Raw genomic sequence first — 26,273 nt, forward strand, 5'->3', positions numbered from 1 at the left:
GATTAAAGAAGGGGAGGATGATTAGTGTTCATTGGTATAAATAAATAAATCAAATGCAATGTAACTTCATGATTTCAGCACTAGATGTCAGTATAACTCTAATTAAAACAGTTGTGCAATCTAATTGCTTGGAGAAGTGTTTTTAGATGTATAGTTGTTTGTAGGGATTTAAAGAATGATGTATTGTTCACTAACTATGGCTTTTAGTGCAATACCATTATTTTGTGTATAATGTAATGTTTATTGAAAAGCATAATTTCTATGTGGGTTAATTTTTTCTCTGTTACATATGTGAATAAATATGTTCTGTTTGGGTATTATGATAAGCTGATCTCTTGTATTTTAAAAGTTACCAGTTATTTAGTTACCATTTAGTTTTGATCATTTAAACATATTACGATCAAATAAACTTAATTCTTGTATTTATTTCATGGTTGCATGCATAAACATTGTGACTGGAAAAGATCAAAATAAACATATCATTAATAGGCATTTTTTTAATCTGAACTAACACTTGATGTTTTTAAATAACTTATTGTATCGTGTTTTTGAATTATTGTGCAGCAATGTGTCATTTAATTTATCTTTCTATATTTTGTTTGTATGTATAGATGCCTCGGATGAAGCAGTCTCAGCGCTCCCAGGCAGCCAAGAAGAGGATGGCGGACCGGATGGCTGCTGATCCTGAAGAGGCTTTTTGCCACCTCTTAAAAAACTGGCAGAAATATCTGAACGTTGTGTGCATCACAACGTGCTTGAAATACCCAATCATGACAATTTTCTGAAAGAACCTGATCTTGACATTTTTCGCAAAGAACCTGCTCTTGACAATTTCCCTGAAAATGATCTTGAAAAGCCTTTGACAATCCTTGACAAACCTTTGACAACCCTTAAGAAACACTTTGAAGAACAAAAAAAAACATTCTCTAAAACTCTACCTGAATCTTCCTCTCTGCCTCACTCTACTGGAGATACAAACATGACTGTGAATGCTGTTTCTGCTCTATGTCCACAGACTTCCTACATCAGAGGCTCTTTCCATCAAGGAGATTACCGTTTTGGCTGGAATAGTGGAAGGCAATGTGGTGCAAATAGTTTAAGTGCAATTGTGATGTATACGATGAAAAGTGTGTTGCAGTGGACGAGAAGTGACCGGAATGCTGTTCTGATCCATGGAAATGATCAGTACAGTGCCATGAGAGACGCAGGGAAAATCCACGATCGTAAATCAGGCTTCATACGTGTTGATGAGATGCCAGACACACACATGCTGAACAATTGTCAATTTTCAATAAACTATGGTGAATTATTTACTGGCTTGTTTGGTGTCAATAAATATGATGGAGGACTGCAAGGGTATGCTATGTCACTTGATGAAGCAGTAAATCGAGCATTTCAGAGGTTTGATGCATGTTTGGTAAATACACTGTACAAAATTATAAATGCAACACTTTTGTTATTGCCCCCATTTTTCATGAGCTGAACTCAAAGATCTAAGACTTTTTCTATGTACACAAAAGGCCTATTTCTCTCAAATATTGTTCACAAATCTGTCTAAATCTGTGTTAGTGAGCACTTCTCCTTTGCCAAGATAATCCACCCACCTCACAGGTGTGGCATATCAAGATGCTGATTAGACAGCATGATTATTGCACAGGTGTGCCTTAGGCTGGCCACAATAAAAGGCCACTCTAAAATGTGCAATTTTATCATACAGCACAATGCCACAGATGTCGCAAGTTTTGAGGGAGCGTGCAATTGGCATGCTGACTGCAGGAATGTCCACCAGAGCTGTTGCCCGTGAATTGAATGTTCATTTCTCTACCATAAGCCATCTCCAAAGGCATTTCAGAGAATTTGGCAGTACATCCAACCGGCCTCACAACCGCAGACCACGTGTAACCACACCAGCAAAAGTGTTGCGTTTATAATTTTGTTCAGTGTATTAAGATAACCATATGTGCAGCTGTTAGAGAAGGTTCTTGGTATGCAGTGATTGATCCACATTCAAGACAAATCTGATGGCAAATCTGTAGCTGATGGTAAGAGTGTATTAGCTTATTATCCGAATATCAGTTCTCTGCTCGTTCATTTCAGGAAGCTTGGTGTGTCCATGAATGCACGTTATCATGAGTTTGAGGTAACTGGGGTCAACGCATTTATGATTGACAGAAACAGCCAGCAGGGTAACTCATTCTGTCCAGTGATCGAGAAAACTGTTCAAGCAGTAAAAGAGAGTGAAGGTGAGAAGTTAGAAATGTAAATTGATGTTGGTTGCAGTCAATCTCTGAGTGATTTCATAAACACAGATAAAATATGATGTTGAATTTATTTCACAAACTGTCAGTGTTTCTTTACCGTTTAGTCCATTAACAGTACAGCAACAAAAAAGTGTTTGCTTAAAGCTGAACATTGTAAACGTTGTAAAAGAACAAAATAATCCAAATGAGATTGTTCAAATAGCTGAGCCTTGTGAAACTAAAGATATTGTTGCTGATGGTAACTGTTTTTTCAGAGCGGTAGCTTATGCTGTAAGTGGAAGTGACCGAGAGCACCGAAAAGTGAGGCGAACTGTAGTTACACACATACTGCAGAATGAAGAAAAGTATGTACAGTATCTCAGACAAGGATAGAGCTCTGTACCAGACTACATTGCCACAACAAGAATGAAATTCATTGGAAATTGGGCGACAGAGATGGAAATACAAGCAGCCAGTGATTTAATTGGTGTAGACATATTTTCATACAATCAAGAGAAATGGTTTAAATTTTCATCTTCAAATGCGTCCTTTAATGCACATGGCTGTCAAGACAGTGGCATATATTTGAAACATGTAAATAGCTGCCATTATGAAGTTGTTGTATGTGGAAAAAGCAAGGATGGTAACTGTGCCTCATTTTGTAAATCACCATTTCAAGATTCATTGTTTGATGTAGCATCAAATGTGTCTTTAAACTCACGTGAGGATTATAGTGAGAAACTTGACTACAACAATAGTCTTGAGTTCAAAGAAGAAGAAAAAAATGAAAGCAAAGAAAAGATTCCATCAGGATGAAACTTACATTTCAATAATGAAATCTATGACTAAACAATACAAGAAAAATGAACAGCATAAAGGAAAAGTAAAGAGAAGTGTGGACAAATACAAATCAAATGATTTACACTGCGAGGCTGTGTCGGAAATGGAAGTTGATGTTGGCTGCAGTCAATCTTTGACTGATTTCATAAACACAGATAAAATATCTGTGAATGAAACATGTGCAGAACAGAAAACAGAAACGCCTTCTTTACCCAACAAAAGAAAATGCAGGTGATGTTGAATTTATTTCAGAAACTGTCAGTGTTTCTTTAAAGTTTAGTCCATTAACACTACAGCAACAAAAGAGTTTGCTTAAAGCTGAACATCGTAAACATCGTAAAAGAACACAATCATCCAAATGAGATTGTTGAAATGGCTGAACCTTGTGAAATTAAAGATATTGTGGCTGATGGTAACTGCTTTTTCAGAGCAGTAGCTTATGCTGTAAGTAGACTTGAACAAGAACACCGAAAATTGAGACGAGCTGTAGTTACACACATACTTCAGAATGACGCAAAGTATATTCAATATCTCAGAGAAGGATACAGATCTGTACCAGAGTATATTGCCACATCAAGAATAAAATTGTTGGAACTTGGGCAACAGAGATGGAAATACAAGCAGCCAGTGATTTAATTGGTGTAGACATATTTACATACAGTCAAGAAAATTGGCTTAAATATTCATCTTCAAGCGTCTCTTCTAACAGACACAGCTATCAACACAAGGGAATTTATTTAAAACATGTTAATAGCTGTCATTATGAAGTTGTATGTGTAAAGAGAAAGGATGGTAGCTGTGCATCCTTTTGTAAATCACTATTTCAGGGTTCAATGTTTTATCCATCATTAAAAACTACCTCAGACCCACGCAAGCTTTATAGAGAGAAAGTCCAATACAACAGTAATCATGACTTAAAACAGGAAAAAATTATCAAATCAAAGAAGCGATATTATGAGGATGAAAAGTACAAAGAGTCAATAAATAAATGTAGCAATGCAAAGTATAAGACAAATGAACAGTTCAAAGAAAAAGTAAAGAAATATAGCATGGAGAAATACAAATCAAATAATATGCATTGTGAGGCTGTAAAAAATATAGCATCTTGAAGTACAGTACAGACGAAGTACACAAAGAATCTGTGAAAAGGTACAGTGTTGAGAAGTATAATCAGAATGAATCACATCAAGTCTGTCAAACAGTACAGTATGGAGAAATATAAACAAAATGAACCACAGAGAGTCTGTCAAACAGTACAGTGTACAAAAATACCATGGAAATGAAATACATAAAAACATGGTGATACATTACAACATACAAATATGATATTAATTTTGCCAATAGTATTCAAATGAGAAATGTTATAAGACCCCATGAAATAGAAAGGAGATGGACTATATAACTGAACAGTTTAAAGAAAAAATATCCTCAGGTCCTGAATATGTTTGTGCAGTCTGTCATCGCTGCTGCTTCAAAACACAAGTCAAACATTGCAATAAGAATAAATATTTTCAAATATCAAGTGAAATTGGCTGTAAAGCAGAAAAATGTATAACACTGAAATACCTTCATAAATGTAATAAAAACTGTAGGCAACATTGTGTATACAAAAATAGCCCTGCTGAATCTCTATGGATTTGCCACACAGGTGATAGAAAAATCTGTGAAGATAAAATACCTGCTGAAAGTGTAGCAAACTATTTTGCTTGGGATCCTATACCTTGTGAATTGAACAGTTTAAACTCTCTTGAGCAACATTTAATAGCAAAGAATATTCCATTTATGAAAATGCTGGCTTTACCACAAGGAGGACAGAATGGAGTTCATGGCCCCATAACTTGTGTCCCATCTAATGTTACAGAAGTGGCGAATGTTTTACCAAGATCAGATAATGATTTTTTGATACCAGTAATGCTAGAGAAAACTGACATTTAAAGGGCATTGTGACTATAAATTTGTGCATACGGAGAAGATAAAAACAGCTTTGGCATACTTTAAATAAAGTAACTAATTTTATACAGATGTGGAGTTTAACAGGAGTTGGATTAATCCTCTGAGTAAATTAGAAGAAGAGATCAATGATGGAAGTGTTAGATCGGGTCTCCACGCCAGATAATATTTAGGATCCAGCCTCGGACGCCAGATCCCGTCAGAAAATATCAGTTTGTCCAGTAACAGAACAACTAGTCAGCAGCGCTGTTAATACCCAAACCCTGTCAACAGCAAGTCTTGTCTAGTATCCAAAAAATACCCAAAACAAGTGTTTAACAGTCTTCTGTCAGTCAAGAAGTTGACCGAGGAAAGCCAGAGAAGAGCAGAAGCAGGAGACAAAGTGATGATGGTAAAAAGCAAACTTCCATAGTCCTTATCAAAACACATCTTTAAAAAGTTTGGATGGCCAGTCCATACTTTTCTCTTCTACATGTTCTTAAAAGAACAGGTCATTTCTGTCATGCTGCGTACCAGCATCGGTTGGGGGAGTGTGTCTAAGACTCGGTGATGGCCTTGATGGCCCTGTGAAAGTCAAACGTCTAACAAGACAAATCAACACTCTTATGGCAATATACAAGAGCAAGATTATAAACACTCCTGAAACTGTGACCACCAAAGGTGCTTTTAAATGATCCCAAAGTGGCCCCAATATTGATTTAACCTGTTAACCTGCACCCCCCATTTTGGGACTAACAGCTGAAAATGATCTACCCAACTTAAAATGGTAACAGTTCCTGACTTCAGTGTGCTACACACACAATTTTGGTGTATTTGGAAAGAAGACCCTTTGGGCTTTACTATCCATCATCCAGAGTTGATAATGCTAAAAAAGATAAAAAGTTATAGACACTGAAGTGCCTTGAAAAAAAATGTGTACACTGATTTTGTTTTTATTTAATATAAAAATACATTAAATCAGTCCTGGAGCAATCCAGAAAAGTAATGGGTTGAAAGTCACATGTCTCATGAGTTTATATTTCAAATCTGAAGAAGATACCATGAAAAATGAGATTCCTGCAACCATTTTTCTGAGACTATGTCTAGGCAAACTATTTTAGTCATTATACATACCACTGCATAGTTTTTCAATTATAAAACAATAGACAGAATCTTAGACAAAGTATAAGTGATTTATTTGAGCACTAGAAAAATACAATAGGAATAATTTTTGAGTAATAAAAAGAAATAAGCAAAAAAAAAGAATGAACTATGTATGCCAAGTACATACTGTGATTGCAGCATTCACACTGATAGCTGCTCATACAGTCAGTAATCACACGCTGATGGCCGGTCATACAGATGGTAATTATACAGATGGCTGGCCATATAATCAATAATCACACTCTAATGGTCGTTCATATAGACCGCATTCACACTGACAGCTGTCATACAGACAGTAATCACATGCTGATGTGCGGTCATAGAGATGGTAATCATACAGCTACAGCCACATTCCCCACAAAACACACACACATATATGAAAAATGTTGAAGAAGAAAAAAAAAAAAGTTATTTGTGCAAAAAGCCGATTACTAAGTTTCCCCCCCCAACAGGTGCGTCACAACGTGCGTAATGAGCCGTCACGAGAGAGCGCCAGAATTCAAATAAATAATATTCCGCGTATCTTTGACTTTTTTTTAGTGGATGGTCTCCTTCTGTTTTTAACACTGTATACTACAAAACCCTGTTGCTTTTTCCTACCGTGACGCAGCCAATTACAGTACATCCTGAGATTGCCAGACATACAGCATTCACACTGATAGCTGCTCATACAGTCAGTAATCACACGCTGATGGCCGGTCATACAGATGGTAATTATACAGATGGCTGGCCATATAATCAATAATCACACTCTAATGGTCGTTCATATAGACCGCATTCACACTGACAGCTGTCATACAGACAGTAATCACATGCTGATGTGCGGTCATAGAGATGGTAATCATACAGCTACAGCCACATTCCCCACAAAACACACACATGAAAAATGTTGAAGAAAAAAAGAAGAAGAATTATTTGTTCAAAAAGCCGATCGCTAAGTTACGCCCCCATCAGATGACAGGTGTGTCACAGCGTGTGTCATGGGCTCGCGGTTAATCGTTACATCCCTAGTTATTACGATGAATCTGGTATGTACTGCGTTTTGATTATGCATGTTTTGATGTGTAGTCACAGCGTGTGTCATGAGCCGTCACGAGAGAGCACCAGAATTCAAATAAACAATATTCTGCGTATCTTGACTTTTTTTTAGTGAATGGTCTCATTCTGTTTGTGACACTGTATGCTACAAAACCATGTTGCATTTTACTACCAAGATGCAGTTATTTGAGCGCAAGTTATTCCATAACGGATACAAACAGTAACTGTCTCCGAAGAAATGAGACGTAAACAAAGGAATTACCATCCATATTACAACGTTATTGCTTCGTTGGACTAAAGGTGCTCTATGGGATGTTGTTCAGTGGACCCTTACCTTTCTAACTAAACCGGGATTTACAGCTGTGAATGCGTTTGTGACTTGTTATTACGATGAATCTGGTACGTACTGCGTTTTAATTATGCATGTTTTGATGTGTACTGCTTACACAAATTTAGCAAATACATTCTTTATAAGCTTTCCATTGAAAAACAGCGATCTATCGTCGATGCTTGAGACTTAGACATTTAGAATGATATATAGTTTGTCGAGATTAATTATGTCCCTTTTCATTTAATCTATTTGTAAACATTGACGTGCAAACAAAGAGCATTCAGTGCGCCGGCGTCCAGGTGTGGGTTAACAGGTTAATGAACCGACTTTAGCTGGAAAAATGACTCTTTGTTATTGTCCTCTTGCATTATTGAAACTATGTTCCTGTTGACACTGTAAAGCTGCTTTGACACAATCAATATTGTATAAAGTGCTATATAAATAAATGTGACTTGACTTGATATTAATCTATTCGTAAACATTGACACGTGCAAACAAAGACCGTTCAGTAAGCCGGCGTCCAGGTGCGGGTTAACAGGTTAAACCATGCGTCCCAATCGAATGAGAAAAGACCATGATCTTCATTAAGTTTAGTGATTCTTGAAGCTCAGAATGTCTCTGTTCACGGAATGAAGACACCCAACCGGAATTCACAAACTCTTGCCAGTCCGTCCTTCCGGCAGAATCTCGAGGCTGGAAATGCAGCGAAGTTCCAGCTATTCAGTCTGCTGGTGGTTGTCGCCAAGGAGAGTCCTCTGTATCTTTCAGCGAAATTCTTGAAGGCCGCCGACATAAATCTGTGAAAACATAAAAACAAGAGAGAGGAAAACAAGAGCTTCATGGCCATAAAAATAACTTTAAACAATTTTGTTAGGAAATAATTTGTTTTGACTCCCTGCTACCATAGAAACTATCTGGCGACTAAACTGTAGTCTGGTGTAAACTAATCATTGTAGCCCCCACCCACCATATCTTCATCATGAGGGTGGCCCCCAAGTCACTAAAAGACAAGGTTCTTCCTCATGACTCCATCCTACAGCATTTCGCCAGTGTTTTTAAGATTTGGGAGTATTTTTACCTAGCAATTATACTGCTGAAGGGGTAACTAATAAGACCACATAAGGACTATCCCATCTTGGTTCTAGACCTGAATGTTGTAATTTTTTTCACATAAACCATTTGCCCTGGCACGATACTATGTCCCTCCTCTGGAGGCAATTTCCATGCATCCTGAACCTGATTTTGTGCCTTTTGTACTGCTTCAGTCAAAGCCATACAAAATGTCAAAAGAGAATCTGACATTAAATGTACATCTGCTTCAGCAAGATCTGGAGTGCCTGGTAGTGGCATTGGTCTACCTGTGATCACTTCAAAAGGTCTTAGCCCAGTTTCTTTGTTAGCTGATGAACGGATACTACACAGAACTAGAGATCTGCACGGGCTTTAAACTGAAGCCCGAACCCGACATCATCTGACCCGGCCTGACCTGAGAGGCACAGTTAAATTTAGAGCCCGAACCCGACATCTTTTTTTTTTCCCACAACGAATAGCCAATTTAAAAAAAATGCTGTATTTCACGATTGCAACGGTCAGTAAACAAATGTAAAGAAACAGAATCATTAAGGCTCGGCCAGTTCACAAGGCAAAAGAAAAAACACTTACCAGTTATGAAAGTTTATGAACATCAGGTGCAGCGGTCACATAAATTCTGCAGAGTTTTTGAATGGTTGTAGGCCTATACGACAAGACGATAATTCTTCCATTGTGCAAATTATGGTCATTTTCGTCAGTTAAGGCTCTTGAAACAAATAACGCATTATACGGAGCCCCTAAAAGGTTAACCGCTTGCTAGCGGTAGCCTGTTGCATTACAGTACATGGAAGTTCACGTACCACATACACAGAGTAAGGAGAAATGTCTGATAGGATGATGGCGAATGATTTGCAGATCCTGAGCACCAATGACAAACATCTAATCTTGTCAAATGTGTGGTAAGTACTGCCGCTCCATAGTACAGAGTGTCCATGTGATCGCAAATCTCAAAAGTGAAAGTAAAATGACAGCGCGCAATCGAAAGCGGTTTCAATAGCGGCTCCCTGATGCTCGCAATTTATATACAGTCGCCTATACTTACCCAATGATATAATTGCGAGAAAACGTATTGAAATATTTTTTTTATCCTCCCATCTCATAGGCTATTTATTCACTTTAGGGTTTCCGTAATACACTTCATTTCCTTTCCGAACACGGAACTGGGATGCGGCGGATTGCGGGAGAGGGGGATCACGATGTCAGCTTAACATCGTGATGTCTGTCAGCCATCGGCGATGGACGATGGCATCGTCTATCGGCCCAACCCTATTAAACATTAACCTGAACCCGACCCGAAAGTATTTTGGGACACGTCGGGCTCGGGTCGGGTAGCAGACCTCTACACAGAACTAACGGAAGGGCATCCACCCACGTTAGCCCTGTTGTTCCATATTTTGCCACTCGTGTTTTTAGAGTGCGATTGATTCTTTCAACCAAGCCTGAAGCCTGAGGATGCCCTGGACAATGAAAATGCCACCGAAACCCCAGAAGTTTACAGACTTCTTGACATACCTAACCAGTAAAGTGTGTGCCCTGTTCAGAATCAATATTGTGTGGTATTCCCCATCTGGGAATGATGTCTCGAACCAGCACCTTAGCTGTAAAGGCAGCAGTGCCTTTCTTTGTGGGGCAAGTTTCCACCCACCTTGAGAACTTATCAACTATGACTAAAACATCTTGATAACCCTTGCATTTAGGTAAAATTATAAAGTCACATTGCAATTCACGTAACGGCCCTGAGGGTGCAGGTGTTCTGCTTGCAACTGATGGAATTGGGGGTGCCGAATTGTGTTTTTGAAAAGTCACGCATCCACGAACCACTTCTTCCGCATGTTTCCTAAAACCCTTTGCCCACCAGATTGTGTTAAAACGTGAACACATTTGAAAAACGCCTAAGTGTCCGACACTGTGTATCTGTGTGGCCAATAGGGCTGCACAATACATCGAAATGGAATCGAAATCGCAATTCGACAGAAGCTGCGATTGTCATACGTATCTTTCAGTGAAGCACGGTTCTGTGATCAGCAGTAAATTTCCATGCAAAGGCCAGAGGGCGCTCTCACGCTGAAACTCTAAATACGCCTCGCAGAAGAAACCCAGGAAATTCCTATATCGGTAGCTGGATAAACAGAAGATTTAACTGCTTTTATTGATTCAACGTGACTAATAAACACACGATTATGACAATATATGGTTATGTATGGAGTTATTATATCTGCCAATTTGCAACCATTTTCAATCCATTCCCATTTCTCATATCGGGAGCATTGATCCTGCATCTCAGCTATGTCTGTGAGCTGTGAGTATTGTCTCACACGTAGATGACATGTTTGGGCAGTAGGAGTTTCTGCCGTTCTTGCAGCGGCAACCACAGCTGCCTGGTCAGCAAGGGTATTTCCTTTAACCTCACTAGAATCTCCCTTCAGGTGGGCTTTCACCTTCAGCACCGCAACCTGTTTTGGGAGCTGTAGAGCCCTCAGAAGTTCCTCCACCTCTCGACCATACTTAATGGGCGTTCCTGCAGATGTGAGGAAACCTCTCTGCTGCCAACCTGCTCGGAAGTCATGCACAGCGCCAAAGGCATAACTAGAGTCAGTATAAATGTTAGCCGTTTTGTTGTTAGGCAATTCACATGCTTTTGTGAGCGCAATCAATTCAGCTTGCTGAGCTGACGTTCCCGGTGATAGGGCACCAGAAGCGAAAACTTCTGAGTCTGTGGTTACTGCCCAACCTGCCTTGCGTTCCCCTTTGTCCACAAAAGATGAACCATCAGTGTTAAGAATCAAATCAGGATTTTGAAGTGGCAAATTGTCTAAGTGTTCAACCACACTTAATGTTTGTACAATCTCTACACAGTCATGGCCATCGGGAATTGCTTCAGACGGAGCAAGAAGTGTAGCTGGATTTGACGGAGTGGCTTTTTCAATAGTGATGTTTCTAGTGCAGTGGACCATTTGATCCATCTAGGAAGTGTTACACGAGCAGATCTCCCTAGAGATAAAGCATGCACAGAGTGTGGGCAGCGAATGGTTATCTTTTGGTCAAGCACTACGGGTGATGCGCATTGCAAGGCCAAATAGACTGCCTGAACTGCTCGTAAACATGGCCCCCAGCCTTGTGAAACAGTGTCAAGTTGATGTGAATAATACCCTACAGGTTTATTTTGATCTCCCCATTCTTGGGTTAAAACAGATGTCATGTAACCTTTTTGTTCGTTTACATGCAATGTAAAAGACTTTCTGTGATCGACCATGCCGAGTACAGGCACTTTACATAAGCCATTTTAGCTTCAGGAGTCCAGTTAACTGGGTCTTGGGCCCTTGGATTTCCTTTTAACAAATTGTTTAAGGGTTGTGATTTTCCTGCATACCCTTCAATCCAATTATGACTGTAATTTCATAGGCCCAAAAAGGATCTCAGCTCTCGAATGGTGTGAGGTATTGGATGTGTTTTAACAGCCTCACAGCGACTAGGTGTTATTCGCCTCTCACCCTGAGATATACTCTGACTGACCCAAATAGATTACTTCTGTCTGACACAGTTGAGTTTTTTTTTTTTTTTTGCTGTGTGACCTTTGCTGTACAGGAAGTCAAGCAGCCACCTGACATCCTCTCATTTTCAGTTTCAAACAAATCAAAACATCCTCAATATACTGAATGACAACTGATGTTGAATCAAGATCTTTCAAATGTCTTTGCAAAGATTGGTGATAGATAGTAGAAGAATTGTGGAGACCTTGTGGCAATCTCGTAAAGGTGTATTGTTGACCTTGAATTGTAAATGCGAACCATGATTGGATTTCTTTCGCAATTAGCACAGACCAAAATCAATTAGCCATATCAATTACTGTAAACCATTTGTGTTCTGGTTTAATCAATTTGAAAATTGTTGATGGGTCAGCCACAAGAGGGCTGATCTTATCAATATACTGATTTGCCACTCTATAATCAATTGTGAGTCTCCACGATCCATCTGGTTTCCTTACAGGCCATACAGGGCTGTTACTGGGACTGTTGATTTTAATAACAATACCTCCCCTCCTCTAACTTTTCAACCACTGGCATTATACCCTCCATTGCAGCTGGATTGAGAGGATATCGTTTCGTACGAGGAGTTCCTGTAAATTTGACAGGTTCCATGTCAAGTAACCCACAATCGGTATTGTTATTTGCTCAAATTGGGTGTGCTTACACATCAGTGCTAACTAATGTTCTCAACTGCCATGTGACTTTCCCGTCTCTGAATTGCAAATCAAAATTTAAATTCATCAGTACATCCATTCCCAATAATGGCTGAGTAACCTTACCCACCCATACTGCAGTAGTGATTACATGTGGGTCAAACAGAAGAGTGAGAGGCTGTGTTTTTGTGAAAAATGTCCCACTTCCTGTTGCACCCATAACATGAATAGTTTCTGATGTCAAAGAAACTTCCGTAAGAAAATCAGATGGAATTACGCTTATCTCTGCTCCGGTATCAATAAGCAGATCTAGATCAAATGATGTGTTCAGAATATGGGCCCTTACATACAAGCCGTCCGGCTTAAAAATAACCGCTCCCTCCAAGGCCCTGAGAGAGGAGGGGGGCTTATCTAGTTTCCATGGCATTGTTGTGTCTCTGCCCCGCAGCCGCTGGGACAGCAGAGACAGCGCTCAGCAGCCTCCGCTGTGTTTCAAGCAGAAGCTGGCCAAACTGAGAGACTGGGTCTGAAGGAGGGAGAGGTGGAGGAGGAAGAGGGAGAAAGGCTTCAATTCTCAGATTTTTTGGTCTCTTTCTATCTTTGCAATTTTTGGCCCAGTGTCCACTCATTCCGCATTTCCAACAAGCATCTGACTTTAAAATTTGGCTTGCCCTAAACATTTGGTTTGCTTCGTTTACTTTTGGCACTGCTCCAGATTTTCTCAGAATGTTGTCAGAGCTGTTAGGATCTGCAATCAAAACACGCACTAACTTTGAAGCTTGGTTTTCTGCTCGTGCCACATCTCTTGCAGTAATTAGCAATTCTTCAGCAGTTAAATTGGTGTCAGTAGGGAAGCCTAAGCCCTCCTTCCTATTACACACTCCTTTCCTAATTTCAGGAATTAACCCATTCAGCCAAACTGATAGGAAAGGCACTCCTTTGCCCGGAATTTTGATAAAACTCGATGGCTCACAGCCGAGATCCAAGCCTGAGTAAAGTGAAAAGGTCTCACACAATCGTTCAGTGTAATCCTCCACACTTTCATCTGTCTTTTGTTTACGTCTTGTGATTTCATTCCAATCTACTTTTTGCTGTTGTGCTTTTCTACACCAAGTCTTAAGTTTTTTCCTTCCTTCTTTCTCAGCTCTATCATCAGTCAGACGTTCACCACTTAAAGTTTCACCAAGAGCTTCTTTCAAACTTTTTCTGTCTGCTGATGACAGATTGACTGAGACTATGTTGAACCCATCTCTGACTGACAGAGACAAAATCTCTCTGTCTGAATCTGTGGCCATATCAGTGTCACTACCAGTATCACATGCATTCGATTTTGGTAAAACCCGCACAATTTGCTTCTGATCAACAACCCTTTGTGTATCTTGAACATTAGCTGTTTTAGGTTTCTGTTCATTTTCAAGCTGAGCTTTTAACTCTTGACATCTATCTTGTAACCCCTTCAGCTTTCTCTCCATGACTTCTTTGTCTCTGTTATGATTGTCTAATTGCCATTTAATTTCCTATTTTCTACTTTTAGACAAAGTGGCAAAAATCCAAGGGATTCGCCTTGATTCTCTGGTTTTCATTCTTTGAATTTTACCCCATACTTTTTTGATGTCTTTAGGTTCCCAAAGACCGCCCCTTTGCACCTTGATTTTATATTTAGCAACTATTTCTTGTTCTGCTTCTTTGATCTTAAAGTGCTCTTTCAGTTGTTGTCAGCGTTTCACTTACATCATCTAGCTTAACTTCTGACACCTCCATAACTGAAGAAATTATATAATCTGACCCAGTAGCCAAGCTACTCCCACAGTACGTACTGAATTTTCATGAAATGTCAAAACTCACTCTGCTTTGCAGTAGTTAAGCCAGGCGAAGACGTCTGCGAGATTCTCCCTCGTCCTCACTCATGCCCCGGAGTCAGAAGCCCAGTGGTCTGGGACATTCCACCATCTGGCCGTGCGAGAAACAATCACGACTCCGCTCTTATGGAGATAACAGCAGTGTTATTCCATCCTGTTCGTGACGGCAAAATGTTAGATCGGGTCTCCACGCCAGATAATATTTAGGATCCAGCCCCGGACGCCAGATCCCGTCAGAAAATATCAGTTTGTCCAGTAACAGAACAACTAGTCAGCAGCGCTGTTAATACCCAAACCCTGTCAACAGCAAGTCTTGTCAGGTATCCAAAAATACCCAAAATGAGTCTTTAACAGTCTTCTGTCAGTCAAGAAGTTGACCGAGGAAAGCCAGAGAACATGTCTCAATGTTCAAACTTCGTCTGATCAGCACAAATTCAACATGTACTGTTATATTAGGGCTGTGCGATATTGAAAAAAAATTCGATACGCGATACCTTGTTAAAAAGTGCGATATTCGATATGATATTGCTTAAAGTGTGAAAAATCTATTAAAATTATATTTTAAAATATTTAAAAATGAAAATTATATAACCAATTTGTTTCACATTCTTTCTTGGAAAAGAAAGAATCAATACAACTTCTGAAAGTGACCAGCAGTGTTTTAGCAGTACATAAAAAGTAATGTCACAAATCAGAAAATATAATTTTAACATCAATGTGAATGACAAAAAAATGAATGACACTAATTTTATATCATTGTGACTTTGCTTTCCATACACTTTAAGTACTTCTTCATATACCACAGCAAAAAATATAGTCTGAGAAAGTTCAAACGTGATTAAAGGCAAGTGAACAGTCAGTAAAAAAAAGAAAGAAAAGGGGGGCGGGGGGAGAACAAGTACACAATTTACAAGCATAGATAAAATAAATAGTATTCAGGTACAGAAATTTAATAAGTGTAAAATAACACTGCATCTCTCTGTGTGTGCGCGCACGCTTTGCACGTGTGCAGCAGAACGGAAGATACGTTGTACAAGATGCGGCTTGAGCACGTGCTTCAGGTGTGAGTCTGTCAGACAGCAAGACGAGATGGCAAAGAGTTGTTTTCTGCAACTTATTGCACTTAACTCTTTTTAACATCAAGCAATTCTCTGCAATATGCATCAAACTAAAACTTTGACCTTTTGCAACATTTTGATTTAAGTAGTCTATTATTAAAATGATTCAGATATCGCACGCACTTGCGATATGCATATCACAATATTTACATTTGCGATATTTCGATATATCGTGCAGCCCTATGTTATACCAAAACTGCTTCACAACAACATCCCGTAAACCTTGGGTTTCCATAAACATTCTGTCTTATCTATCTCTATTCATACAGACAAAACAGTTCATGAAACCCCACAAGCATGATATTGAACAACAATGGAAATACAAAAGAAGAAAAAATTAACAAGAAATATAATATACAGAAACATAATAAATAAATAAACAATGAATAAACAATAAAAATACTTAAATGATATAATGATAAATGGTAAAAAATAATCAAATAATAAATCCTATCAATGACTAATGATTATAAAATGATTATGTAAATAAATGATTATAAATGAATTAAAAAACATAAAAACAACACAATTTGCACGTGGGGATCTAAGGATACTTCAAAAGTAACAATTAGGGATGCTCCGATCCGCCTTTTTCGCCTCCGATACTGATTCCGATACCTAGGGTTCAGTATTGGCCGATACCGATACCGATCCGATACCAGTGAAGTTTTTTTCCCTCGTTTAAATAAATATAGAATTTATATATCTCTCACAATCTACTAGATACAGACTACTTCATTATAAAGAAAAATAAAATAAACAATAAATCTGAAAAAATATAGGCCTATGTATATTTATAATCTATGACAAAAATGTATCATAAACTAGGTTAGTGGATAATTCGGCAGCAAAAGTTATTCTAGAAAAATCAGTGCACAATAATTTAAAAAATCCAAACATTTAGTAAAAAAACAATACGGAGCCGATACCCTATATGAATATCGGATCGGCGCATCCCTAGTAACAATGAGCCTGATTTAGACATTTGTCAGGATATGTCTGTTGATAATGAACACAATACTGAAAATGAAGGTGAGATCAGTGATGAAACACTTCATGATTGACAGCAGCATGGTTTGTTTATGGATTCATGTTTACAGCCAGTGGACATAGCACAAGGTTTTAGATTAGTATTTTGATGGCATTATGTCTGTTGCGCCAGCAGAAGGCAAATAACCCAGTGAAAATGTTAATGGATGAAACTAATTAAGCCAAATGTTTTCCAGTTCTCTTTCCAAAAGGAAGAGGCACATTTCATGATTCACGACCTGAAAAATTAACATAGGTATTTAAACAATAGAATTTTAAATGCAGATGGACGTTTTGCCCAAAATATTGTCTATATCTTTTATGGACAATATTTAACTCAATCAAGTTACTCTAATGTATCTATTGCTTTGAGGAAAGGCTATGACCAAAGCAACAAAACAAAAATTACCTCAGAAATGCTGACAAATAAAGATTCACTTCAAAGGATTTTAAATTATGATGAGGGTTATAAATTTCTAAAGCCAGTGAGAGGCAGTCCTGTTTTTTGGCAATCTGTTCAAAAATATTTGTTTGCAATAGTGAGGCAACTTGGGATCCCAACATTGTTTTGCTCATTTTCATCAGCTGACTTGCGATGGACACAGTTAATGCAGTCTATTGTCAAACAAGAGGGTTGTCAAACTCCTATTGATGAATTGGACTGGTCTGATAGATGTGGGATGCTTAAAAGAAATCCAGTAACTGCTGCCTGTTTTCTGAAAGATGTGATTATGTCACCAGCTCAACCAATCGGAAAAGTAATAGATTACTTCTATTGAATTGAATTTCAACAATGTGGATCACCACACACACATTGCCTCTTTTGGGTTGAAAATGCACCTCAAGTGGACAGAGAGGATGATGATGAAGTTGTAGCATTTGTTGATCGCTACATCACTTGTGAAATGCCACCTGAAGATGAAACAGAAATGCATGAAATTGTGAGCACTGTCCAACAACACAGCAAAAGACATTCTAAAACATGTAGAAAGAAAGGCACTACATGTAGATTTAACTTTCCACGTCCACCTAGCGAAAATACTTTCATTACAAGAAGCACACAAATAGATAAGAATGACAAAACAACAGATGATGGACAATGTGAAAGTAAAGACAAAAAGGAGATATCAAAAGAATTAGCTGAATCTATAATGAAAAAAGTAAGAGAATGTTTGCTGAACAGTGATGCTGTTTTTGACTGTTGAGTCTATGTTTGCATCTATTGGTATAAATCAAGAGATATTTGAATGTGCTTATAACAAAATGACAAAGAAAACAAATGTTGTGTTGAAGAGAAAGTCAAGTGATGTGGGGGTGAATCAGTATAATAAGGATCTTTTGTGATGCTGGAATGCAAACATGGACATACAGTTTGTTGTTGATGCTTACTCTTGCATAGTGTATATAATGTCCTACATTTCCAAAGCAGAGAGAGAAATGGAATTGCTGCTGGCAAATGCGCAGAAAGAAGCACAGAAGCAAGGCAATATGGATGCAAAACAAGCTTTAAGAAAACTTGGAAGTGTTTTTCTTCATAATAGAGAGGTCTCAGCTCAAGAGAGTGTTTATCATTTGACTAATATGAAACTAAAAGAAGGATCAAGGAAAGTGGTTTTTATTCCAATAATACAATTAAAATGAGTTTACCGTTAAATACCATAAAAAAAAAGCTGAAAATGGAGAAACTGACAATGATGAAATATGGATGAAAAGCATCACAGATAGATACAGAGCCCGTCCAAAAACGAAAGAATTTACAATAATGTGTTTAGCGTCCTTTGCATCAGAATACAGAGTTCTGTCGAAATCTGAAAAGTCATGCTCAGACAGAGTAAAATTGGAAAATGACATGGGGTTTGTGAGAAAAAGAACTCGTACAGATTTTGCAGTTGTACGATATGCTCGCTTTTCACCCACTAAAAATCCTGAAAATTATTATCAAAGTATTTTGGAATTATTTTTGCCTCATTTTTTGCAAAGCCAACTGAAACCACCAAATTTCACTTCATATCAGGATTTTTATGAGACTGGATTTGTAACATTGTATAATGATGAGCTTGAGTCAGTGAAAATCATAGTGGACACAAACAGGGCAAAATTTGAAAAAGAAGCGGAGACTATACAAAGAGCTCAAGATGACTTGGACCGATGGAAGACGCTTGGGCCCAAATCTGTCCACAAGCAGAACTTGAGCGTTTAGAATGTCTGGATGGTAGAAAAGAACAACCAATAGAAACAGAGGAAGGTGATGATGTCATACCCGATCTATTACCAAATGTTGATGGTTTCACATTAGAAAATAATCCATGTGCAATGACAAAGAAAGATGCGATGGGTTTGCTGCATTCTTTGAATGAGAAAGTCACAAATCTTTTATAAAGCGCGCCAGTGGTGTCTAGCAAAAGTACAAGGTGAAAACCCAGATCCATTTCATATGTTCATATCTGGGCCTGGAGGTGTTGGAAAGTCAGTATTGATTAAAGCAATCTATTATGAAACCTCTCGCATTCTATCAAAGTTAACAGCTCCGACTGGTGTCAGCGCCTTTCACGTAAATGCATCAACTGTACATTCAACCTTTTCTATTGGAACAAATGCTACATTGCCATATCAGCCACTTGGAGATGAAAAAATGTATTCCTTGAGAGCCAAATTTGGAAAACTGAAAATATTAATAATTGATGAAATTTCAATGGTTGATCATAAACTTTTGACATATATTCATGGCAGATTGAGACAAATCAAACAAGCAAACAGGAGATTATTCAGCATTTGGAAAAGTCTCAGTAATAGCAGTAATAGCAATAACCGCTTTATAGTGAACCAGTGAACAGTATGAATCTTTGGGAAAGTCACTTTAGTTTTATTGAACTTACAGAGATTATGAGGCAGAAGGACAAAGGATTTGGTGAATAACTAAATCGTTTAAGGCTACGTAAAAAGGATGAACCAATGCTTGAAGATGATGTTGCTATGCTTAAAAAATGTGAAACAGGTGATGGTGATGATAGTACAGATATCCACATTTATGCAACCAACAGTGAAGTTGATGTGCACAACATACATATGCTGCATAAATTATGCTCTGACACAGTTACTGTGAAAGCACAAGACTTTGAGAGAAATGCTAAAACTGGCCGAATGGAAGAAAAAGATGGGCATCATTTCAGAATTCATAACAGCCGTTAGAAAAATCCCTTGAATTAGCTGTTGATGCTCGAATAATGCTACTGAAAAATATTAATGTTTCAGATGGTCTTGTAAATGGAATTTTTGGGACAATTAAAGAATTCCATTATGATGATAATGAAACATTTCCATCGAAAATATATATTGAATTTGATAATGAACAAATTGGTAAAGAAACAAGAGCCAAAAATCTATGTTTAAAACCTGGACTGGAGAAAGCAACACCAATTGAACCTGAGGAAGACAAAGTATCAAGCAGTGGTGGTGTCAGAAGGCAGTTTCCTATCAGAATAGCTTGGGCTTGAACAGTTCATAAAGTACAAGGCCTAACAGTGGACAAAGCTGTTGTTTCAATGAAAAAGATATTTGCTCCAGGACGAGCATATGTAGCATTAAGTCGAGTGACCTCTCTTGATGGACACATCGTAGAAGATTTCAAAGAAAAAGCTATTTTTGCAAAAGATAACATTGAGCAAGCACTACAGAATATGCCTCCCTTCACTGTTCCATGTGAAACAACAGAAACTTTCAAATTCAAAATGATGTTACATAATGTTGAAGGACTAATCCCACACATATTAGATATTCGGCAAGATAAAAGATATTTTGAAGCAGATATGATGTGTGTAACGGAGACATGGCTAAAACCAAACTATTTGGAGAATGCGGTTACTCTTGATGGGTACTTTTTCAATGACAAACAACATAGGCAATTCAATCTGCAATAATGAACGCGATATTGCCTAATTGTCAGTGAACTACGGCTCTGTGTAGTAAATGCCGCTCCATCTGAAAGCAGGTGATGGAGATTTACTACTAATCACGGAACCGGCTTTACTGACGAGATGCGCATGAAAATCGCATGCGATTAATTTGCACAGCCCTAATACCAGTCCACAACAGCAATCAGACGCTGAGAACTCTCAGGAATGTAAATCTGTCACAGCAGCTTCAGGTATCTTTCTATCATTACTCCATTGACAATGTCCTGACCTACAGGATACTACTATTATACAACAACAGCTCAGAACCTGATAAAAAAAAAAAAAACCTGTATTATTACAGAACCTGTATTATTTGCAACTTTTAAATACATCTACCTTTAAAAATACTAATTTACATATGTTACAATTTGTATGAGGTGTGTGTGTGTGAATGTTAGATGTGTTGTTTCTTTTAAATAAATACGGATATTTTCAGTACCATGTCAGTCAATGCACTTTTATTTCATTAAAGAAAGTGTTTACGGTTGATACTAAGAAAACTTTAATACTCCTGATATGTTGATATTTTTGTTTCTTTAATGTACTACTTCGTATCTATCAATTTTTGTTATCCAATTGTCCTTTTTACTTTCAAAATGCATTTTTACATGAACTAAAAAGTAATGAATGAATGAATGAATTATTTTGTTGTTATTTTAACTTTTTTATGTATTTGGTTTTTACATATATCTCTATATTCTGTGACTTAAAATATTATCAAACTTCCCACTTTTTTAAAATTAATGTCACATTTCTTTTAAAAACATTTATTAACACAAACACATTATTACTTTCTTACTTTATTACAAATACTTAAAACTGCATGAACAAATGAATGAATGAATATTTATTTACAATTACTGCACATTTTTCACTTTTACTTTTTAAATGAGTAAGTTCACTTATATGAGTTTTGGATTTTTGGATGTGCTTCAATGCATTTTCTGACTGTAATGTATATAAGAAACGAAATAGTGAATGAATGATATCTTTTTATATTTCTTATTTTCAGTTTTTGATGTATTTTTAATTTGTAATTTATTTTTATACTCCGTAAATTCAAATGTTTTCCGTACTTCATAATTACATTTTTGTCTTAAATATGTAAATTTGTGTTTGGTAAACATGTATTAACACAAATATTTTGCATATCTTCATATATACAAACAATGAACATTGAATTAATAAATATTGCTTTACATTTATTTTATATTTTTCACTTTTATTTTCATACACTATATTTAGAAAAATATTTGATTATTCTCTCATGTTTTTTTATGTTTGAAATTAGGATTAACGGAAGATTTTCAACGTTTTCAATTAAAAGAAGCGTTTAAGGGTTTAAGGTTGGAATATTGTGTACTCCTGATATGTTGTTATTTTTGTTTCTTTAATGTACTACTTCATATATATCAGTTTTTGTTAACCAATGTGTCCTTTTTATTTTCAAAATGCATTTTACATGCACTGAAAAGTAATGAATGAATGAATTAATTTTTTTGTTCCTTAAACTTTGTTTTTTATAAACACATTTTTATATTTTCTAACTTAAAATAATATTATACCTCACAATTTTTTTAATTAATGTCACTTTTGTTTTAAAAACATTTATTAACACAAAGACTTTACTACTTTCATATATAGAAATACTTAAAACTGCAGAAATGAATGAATGAACGAACAAATGAATGGACGTTTATTTGCAATTACAGCATATTTTTCAGTTTTACTTTTCAAATGAGTTCATTTATATACGTTTTGGATTTTTGGATGTACTTCAAAACATTTTCTGACTGTAATGTATGGAAAGAACTGAAATGTAATGAATGGATGATTTATTTCTTTATATGTTTGTCTTATTTTTACTTTTTGATGTACTTAGTTTTAAAATTTATTTTTAAATTCTGTAATGTCAAATGTTTCCCAAACTTCACAATCACATTTTTGTCTTTAATATATAATTTTTTCTTTTGTAAATACTTTGCATATCTTTATATATACAAACAATTAAAATTGAATTGTAACTATATCTTAATAAGTTCATAAACTCAATAACATACAATCACACTTCTATTTGACAGAAATGTATGGCTGACACCAGAACACTTCCATGATGGAGAATCTGATGACACAGAGTAATGAAAAGGTTGAACTATATTACTTAAAACACACTCTATTACTTAATGACTAAGCATGCTCACACACACATATACAAATTATGTTGAAGATATATAGATATTTGAAATGACTTACAGGTTTAAATTTAATCATAATGTGGCATAATTGTCAAAACTGATATGTCTGTATGAAGAGGTAAACTTTGAATAAATGTGATTTTAAATGTTATAATAATGATTTTAAACTCTCTGAACATCAGTACCTAAATAAAAACTGAGAAAATAACTATATGAGTGATAGAATGAGCCAATGAGTGATCCATTACTGCCATCTAGTGGTTGTATTTCCACTTTCAGTACATGAAACATAGATATGTAATGTTTTTAACCTTCATAACTGTTACAGTGTCAGTTTCTATCCAATCACCATAAAATTTGGCATGATTGTTTAGAATCATATAATGCATGAGTTTACATCGTTTTGTCATGTTTTGACTTTCCTTTTAAGTGTTGTAGATTTTTGTGTACACTAGAGTTTTTAAAGCCTTTATAACTGTTATAGCACCGCGTATGGTCTGATCTTCATGAAACTTTGCATGCTTTTATAACATCATAAGTCACATGTGCTCACCTTCTTTTCTGAAGTTCTGAATTTTTGTTTTGGAGATATAGGCTTTTGCATGCACCTGACCATGCCCCTTTTCTAAACGACCCCGTTATAGCTACCAAAAGGACAATTTTTTTTTTTTTTTATAATTATTGATCTAGAGAGTCCAGAGAATATTACTGCAGTGGTTTGATCGAAAAACCTAGGACTAGTTCGCAAAAGTAGGTTTTTAACATAATTGAGAAAATTTAATGAACGATTTGATTGACAGCAATGGTTCTTGAGGCAAAGTTGCTCAGTATGAGGAGATCTATCAAATGATATGCATATTGTGTGGATGTGTGAAATACCACGTGATTACAGAGCCATAAAACCCGTTAGCGCCAACTAGTTGCCGATTTCTTTCAAAATTCTTACAGACCATTAGGGCCATGAGTCGAACATGCCCACCAAGTTTCGTTCCGATCGGCCTCCGTTAACCTTGTCTAATAGGTGCTCAAACTTCATAGTTTTTTGAGATACGCCAATGTCCTCATAGACCCTTATGGCACATTGGACAAAGACACTGCATATCAATTTTCAGGTCAATTGGACTAACGCTTGTGTAGTTATAGCTGTTTTTTATGTTTTTTCCATCTTATAGCGCCACAAAGTGGCAGAGCTGCGCAATTTTTTTTATTTGACCAAAGATTGAGTTCATACACATGTGTACCGAGTTTGGTGGAGATCTCATTCCGTTCATGAGTTATAGCCATTTTAGTAAAAATGGCCCCTCCCCTTACGAACATTTTGGTGTCCCTATGCGACAAGGAGTCGAAATATAAACTTTTTTTTGATAATTATTGATATTCACTGTCCAGAGAATATTTCTCTAGTGGTTTGGTTCCGATCAGGCAAAAAACCTAAGACTAGTTCGCAAAAGTAGGTTTTGGACATAATTCAAACTTGCGGAAAAACGTGACCTCCAGGACCCAAAATCACAAAGGGGGTCACGCGTTTTTGATAGTTGTAGCACCCCCTATTGGCCGATTGGGCTGAGTCTTTGATAGGTTCTCCCCAAATTGAGGTCTACCATCTGGCCAAGTTTCAAGTCTCTAGGACTTACGGTTTGGTCTGCACGATCAATTTTACGGCGGAATAATAATAATAATAAATATAGCTGCAAGCAGCAATGACCGGGGTTCAAGCACTTAGTACTGTTTCAGTGCATTTAATGAGCCCATTAGTGGTCTTCCGCTGCCATCTAGTGGTTATAAATGCAATTTCTCATACAACACTGTGTTTAACCTTTATAACTATTATGTTATTTTTTGCACAACCTCTCTTAAATGTTGCATGCTTGTTTAACATGAAACTATGCATCATTTTACACAGTTTTGAGAGACATTGTGGGCTTTCTTTTAGGATTTTAGGCCTTTGGGTACACAATCTAAAGAACATATGATAAAATGACCGGTTTATAATTGTCCAAATGCAAATGTTCAACATTTGTTTGATAATTATTGACCTAGAGAGCCTAGAGAATAGTACTGCACTGATTTAATTAATTTTGAGTTAAAAACCGAGGACAAGTTCACAAAAGTAGGTTTTTAAAATAATCTCAAATATTTAATGAACAGTTTGATTGACAGCATTGGTCCCAGAGGTAAAGTTGTTCAGAATGAGGAGATCTATCATATGATATGAAGATATAGTGTTTGTGTGAATATATGAACATGTTCTACAATTTGAGGTAATTTACTACAGAAATACTGTGTTTTTGAGACCTTTTTAACTGTTATAGCGCCACCTATGGTCCAATCTCCATGAAATTTTGCATGCTTGTTAGGAGTCATCTGACACATGTTTTCGCCACGTTTCGTAAAGTTTTGAATTTTTGTTTAGGTTTTATAGGCTTTGATGTATATTTGACCACGCCCCTTTTATAATGACCCCGTTATAGGTAACCGAAGGACAAAATTCAAATATTTTTTGATAATTATTGATCTAGAGAATCCAGAGAATATTACTGCAGTGGTTTGATCGAGATTCAATTTTCTGGACAAACCGTGCGTCGTAGAGAAAATTTAGGTGTTTGAAAAATCCTAACAATTATACAATAGGGTTTCAGCACTGTGTGCTTGAACCCCTAATAATTGTTATTTCAACAGTATGGAAGCCCGTTCCCGCCACTTTGAGAAAAAATATAATTCTGTACGTCATAATTTCTCATAATTATGACTTAGTTTCTCATTATATTGAGAAACTTTCTCATAATAACGACTTACTATGTCATAATAATTAGAAACTTTCTTGTAATTATGCCTTAATATATAATTATGAGTTAATATATTATAATACTCAGGGTATAAAATCTCATAACGAGAAACTTTCTCATAATAATGAGAAATTTGATAATTAATGACTTAACATCTCTAAATAATGAGAAACGTTCTCATAATAATGAGAAACTTTCTCGAAATAATGAGAAATTTTATCATTAATGACTTAACATCTCGAAATAATTAGAAACTTTCTGGAAATAATGAGTTATTTTCTCGAAATAATGAATTAATCCATGCATGCGCAATGCAACGTTAGCGACATCTGTTATTCAAAGCCATGCAGGAACACCGCAAACATTTGTTCTGTAATCTAAAGTGTATAATCTGTCATTAATTAACAATTTCAGGTAAGTTATCTGCATGTGATCTTGTTAATTTGTAGCATCTACCAACAAGTTACTCTGCCAGACAATGATAGTTCATGGCTTCAAACAGATATAGAGGAATATATT

At 36.7% G+C, this 26,273-nt stretch overlaps 1 protein-coding gene across 1 annotated transcript in view; it reads right to left on the reverse strand.

The window, feature by feature from the left end:
• LOC107693325 (attractin-like) overlaps nucleotides 1-26,273 on the reverse strand; it is a 114,142-nt gene that overhangs the window by 55,664 nt on the left and 32,205 nt on the right. The window lies entirely within an intron of this gene.

The sequence above is a fragment of the Sinocyclocheilus anshuiensis genome, unplaced genomic scaffold (genome assembly GCF_001515605.1).
Source record: "Sinocyclocheilus anshuiensis isolate Anshui unplaced genomic scaffold, SAMN03320099.WGS_v1.1 scaffold1078, whole genome shotgun sequence".
Lineage (NCBI taxonomy): Eukaryota > Metazoa > Chordata > Actinopteri > Cypriniformes > Cyprinidae > Sinocyclocheilus > Sinocyclocheilus anshuiensis.